The following is a 5,167-nucleotide window of genomic DNA, read 5'->3' on the forward strand; positions in this document are numbered from 1 at the left end:
TCATCTACTGCTATGAGTTCGATAGCGGTGTTGGAAAAAATTAGTATAGATTTTTTATTGTTTGGTTTTTCAGACCTAGCCCGTTAGTATTAGGGTTTCGTTTCTTTGCCTGTTAGGGTTTGGTTAGTTTTCTATATATATGGTACTTCGTAACTCTATAATATAACAAGTTAGTGATGATGTAACTTTTTAATCCATGTTGTCTCAATACATGCATGGGCAAGAGACAAGTACTCCGATTAAGCAAGACTGAGAGGTCGTTGGTTGCTTTTAAAAGCACTAAGAAATGAGATTTGTGCCAAGATAAAGTAAAATAGTCAGTGGTGGAATGACGAGTGTCTAGAAAACCCGCCCGATCAACATCAGAATAAGTGGATAAATTTGTAGAAGAAAGTTGAGGAGTCAAAGTGAGACCAAAATTCATAGTATCTTTGATATGTGTACAATCCATTTGGTGATAAGCTCATATTTATATATATTTTACATCAAATTCACTTGTCTTTTTTTAGTTAGTTCCTTATATTTTTGAGGTATCTATTAGTTCCTTATATTTTTGACGTATCTACTTTGTTTTTGTGTTTAGTGGGATTTTTCAAGAAAAGAAGCGAAAAAGAGCACAAGTGGGATTTTAAATAGCAATTCGTCAAAACTGCCTATGCAGATGAGCTGACTTTGACAACGAGTTACGGACAACTCAGAATGGTTCAGAGAGTGGACCTTATATTTTTTTAAAGTTATGGATGTCTATTTTTTGGAACATTTTACAGCTTGTTATTATAATTTTTCTTGAAGACGTTATGCATGTTTTAACACCGAAAGGTTCACAAGAGGCTGAGCAGTTTGTAACTGACAAGAAATCAATGAAAGCAATAAACACAATAAATCCTGGCAGCCACCATTGATGCAGCCAATAAAACCCACAAGTCTCAATAATAATTAGCTTTAATTAATCTTGAATTGGCATGATGGTGGGAACCATAACACATTTGGAAGGTTATGAAAAGAAAAGAAAAGAAGCTAAGTGGGGGAGGAAAAAAAAAAAAAAAAGGCAGCAAGAACATTGGGGGAAGGAGGAAAAGAAGTAGCAAGGTCCTCATTCTTTTCTTTTGGTTTTATCTTCTCAAACTCATGTCTTTCTTTTGGTTTAATTTAAGAATTATGTGCAACTAAATCTCTAGAAGTTAGGGGTTGTTGTGAAGCCTCAATTATGATTGCAAGTTTGTTATGACATTTTTTTTTAATTTCTTTTATGAAAGATGAAAATTGGTTCACTGCCTATGTTATTGATGAATTCTTTATGTGTTTTATATGGATGCATACTTAGTAAGCATATCTATGATTTTAATGCTATGAATATATGTGTGCCTGCCCTTACCAAATGAGGACTTACATATGTTCTAGAGTAGTACTTATTAATTGCAACTCACATGTGAACCAATTTCTAGGATAAGCAAGACAATGCCAATACTTACGATGCCTTGTGATGACTCAAACTCATTTTGCTCTTAATGATTTCTACTTGTTATGTCTATGAACATGCCATTCTAGATTGCATGCTAGGAACTATGTTAAGTTGAAAACACCATTATCTTAACATAGTACGTAAGAGAGAGTAATAAGTTGAGTTCTAACAATGAGCCAACTTAAGCATCTTCATCTAGAAATAAAAGTAATTTGAATGAAACATAACATGTTTGCATAATTATTTGGTGGTGGATAGCAATTCCCCTAACTCATTTTCTTAATTTGTGAACTAAAATCAATTTTCATTATTTTATTTTTGTTTCTGTCTTGATTTTGTTGAATTTATTTAAAATAGAAAATCAACTCCAAAATTTGTGTGAGTGTACCTCTGTGTGTCTAGTGTCTTCTTGTTAAACTTTGTCGAATTTAGATAAGTCTAAGTTAGTATAATAATTTTCGATGGCTGGTCTGTAAGAACAACAGTCTAGTTTTTGTGAATTTTAAGTACTTAGACAAGACAATCTTTTGCCAAATCTTAGTATTAATAAAGAAAATCAATAGGAAACTTGTGTGCTACTTTGTGGTGTGCTTTTTAAACCTATCAAATTTTTGGCATTGTGCCAGCAGGGAACGTTGTTTCTAATTACTTATTTATCTATTGTGTTCTATTTCTTGTCTAATTAGAAAGAGGATTTGAGCTCAAGTCTGGCATGATTCACTATTTGCCTAAGTTCCATGGCTTCTCAATAGAGGATGCCAACAAGCATCTCATGGAGTTTCACGTGGTATGCTCAAGAATGAGACTAGCAAATGAGGATGAGGAGCAAGTCAAGTAAGGGCGTTCCCATTTACATTGGAAGCTAAGGCTAAGCAGTGGCTTTACAACCTGCCTCTTGGATCAATGAACACATGGAACCAAGTGAAGCAAACATTCTTAAAGCAATATTTTCCAACCACTAAAGCTGCATGCATAAGGAAAGATATATGTGCAATCTGACAACAACATGGACAGTCCTTTGGAGATTATTATAAGTGGTTCACGCACTTGGTTGCATCTTGTCCTAATCATCAAATTTTAGAGCATCTTCTCATATAATATACCTTTATGAGGGGTTGTGTGGCACGAATCATGTAATGCATGATGTAGCAAGTGGAGGTGCATTCATGGACAAGACGCCAACTAATGGTAAGGCATTGATAAAGAACATAGCCGGCAACACATGACAATTTGGAGGGAGAGATGAGCTACCTCTTAAGAAAGTCAACGAGGTTGTGGTGGCTCCAAAACCTGTGTGGTGTGTGTTGAATGATATGACATGCCACGGACATGTGCCCTTCGTTGGTGGATCAACGTGGTTTTGGGCAAGCTAATGTGCTAGGAGGATTTCAAGGCAACAAAGGCAAAAGTATGACTCATTCTCCAACACTTATAATGCGGGATGGCATGATCATCCACACTTTAAGTGGAAGAATCAAGACAACAGGAAACAATTTGCCCCCAACAACTTTAATCGTTCACTTGACTTCTTTCAAGCAAGACCACATATTAGCCTCTTCAATAACAACATGCTCCATGTAAGTCTCTTGAGGATTTAATTGCTTCTTTAGCTAATTACACTCAATCTCATCAACAGAAAACGACTAAAGCAATTGAAAACCTTGAGTACCAAATGAGTCAACTAGCAAATTTGAAAGCGGTAACAACACCAACTGGGAAAGTTGCCTAGCCAAACTCCAGCTCCAGCTATGAACTTTGGCAAGAGTCGTCAAGTTTGAAGCCAGCTAGAGGTGTTTTTCTATTGGAATTGAACTGTGGTAGTTTAAGGAGGAAATGTTGAGCTTTTGAGTTGAATTCTATTGGTCTTAATCCCTGAATGCACATTTTTGGTTTTACAGAATCTAGCGAACTCCTTCATGGGAAATCCTTCGAGTCCGAGGTGGACTTGACTTCTTTTGGGAAATCCTTCGTTCCCTTAAAATCGATTTTAATCCAAGCTTGGTAACAATCTGGGTTTTTTTTGCAGTTTCGGGTGAGGTTCCGAGGCCGGCTAGTAGCGCAGACGACACTGTAAGTTAGGATTAACGGCGAGAATGGCCATTCCGTTAGTTTTAACAGAATCTCTAGATGGTAAAGGTATATTACGTCTCCCCTCTATATACATTTTCCGACAAACGGCGCGTAGCACCGGCGAGGACGACTGTGATGTTTACTTGTCGAACTGTGACTGCTGTGACTACAACGGTGCGTCTTCCTGACTCGTGGCAGTGCGTGATGGCGCGTGCAAGACCGGAGACCTAACGATGACCGCCGTTTGCTGCCATTCCAACCTTACAATGGTATTATTTGTTTTCAACAAAAATAGTAACTTAAGAAATATTATGTGCTATTTCAATTACAGCAATTCCTCTTATCGTAATTCAATAAGCAATATCGGTCGTTTTTTATTTTTTTTATTTTTAATAATGATATATTTTACACAAAGAGGAGGGGGAGTTCAGCTAAGTCACACAATGGACAATCTAATTTGGTATCAAATTAGCTATCTATGAGATTCAAACCTAAAACCTGTCACTTATAAGTGAAAACGAACATCACCAGATCGTAGTACTGAGTGACAATATCAGTCATTTAGTTATATATAAGTACTTGTAATAAGAACAATATCGTATAATTATATAAGGTGGTGATATAACAATTAGACGAGTATTTCTTGCCTAAATGTTTGAACAGGCAGCAATTAATTCATTTCTACAATTAATGTTGTTCAGTAAAACAAAATGCATTTATTTCATGAGGAGTTCATTTCTCAAGCGATATATCCACAAATTGACCATAATCTCCTACTTAATTCTGTGAGCCACATTTTTTGATATTTGCAGTCCATTGTCATCCAGCCTTGACACGTCTTTGAGCAGAGACTCCATGAAAGCTACAGTGAGCAAAACATGTAATTATTAGTAATAATAGCCAATTCTAATTAACAAATTCTTAGTAAAAGAATTAGCCAATTCTAATTAACAACTGCTATAAAACTGGAAGTGCAACATATGAGTTTTTCCGGCATCAACATAGAACCAACAGTTAGAGGAGAGAAAAATCATTACGTATCAGAAATCATAACTTAAACCAAAAGAAGTAAGACACAGTTGATGTTCTTCATGTCCATCTAAGAGATGGGCATGTAAATTTTGTAAACAAACACCTGCTCGTTTGTCCAACCTGAGAAGATACTGAGTTCTCATTGAAGATTCAATGCTTAAGTAGTTTATTTATTTAAGTGATTTCCATTTTGTTGAAAAAATGATACCGCCCTAAAAAAATGCAGAACAACCGCAATCAAATCATTTTTTATGTCCTATACAGTCTGTTAGAAGGTGCCCGAATCACAACAAAATGGAAATCTACAAACTCGCTCGCTCTAAGGACTCAACGATTTCTCGCTCCAACAGAATCACATCCAACTCTATCAATTACTTCTGAAATAGTAAAACAACCAGGATTGTAGTCACTAAAGTCCTAATTATTGAAATCACAAAAGAAGAACAACCAAATTCATAAATTGATGAAAGAAAGGAGTACAAAATTCAATCATAAACTAAAGGAAGAAAACATGTCGAAAGTTTTCTTATAAGAAAATTTGTATGCATTAATATTTTAGTCCTTCTCGAGCTTAAAAATACTATGTACTACAAGTTCAGGAGG

At 35.6% G+C, this 5,167-nt stretch overlaps 1 long non-coding RNA gene across 1 annotated transcript; it reads left to right on the forward strand.

Moving 5' to 3' along the window:
• The first annotated feature begins 2,854 nt into the window (after nucleotides 1–2,854).
• On the forward strand, nucleotides 2,855–3,860 carry LOC125474074. The gene is made up of 3 exons (XR_007255803.1): nucleotides 2,855–3,252; nucleotides 3,361–3,401; nucleotides 3,489–3,860. It is a non-coding gene; the product is annotated as an uncharacterized LOC125474074 (long non-coding RNA).
• Nucleotides 3,861–5,167: the final 1,307 nt, after the last annotated feature.

The sequence above is a fragment of a genome, unplaced genomic scaffold, assembly GCF_019419815.1.
Source record: "Pyrus x bretschneideri cultivar Hongxiangsu unplaced genomic scaffold, Pyrus_bretschneideri_v1 Contig119, whole genome shotgun sequence".
Taxonomy (NCBI): Eukaryota; Viridiplantae; Streptophyta; class Magnoliopsida; order Rosales; family Rosaceae; genus Pyrus; species Pyrus x bretschneideri.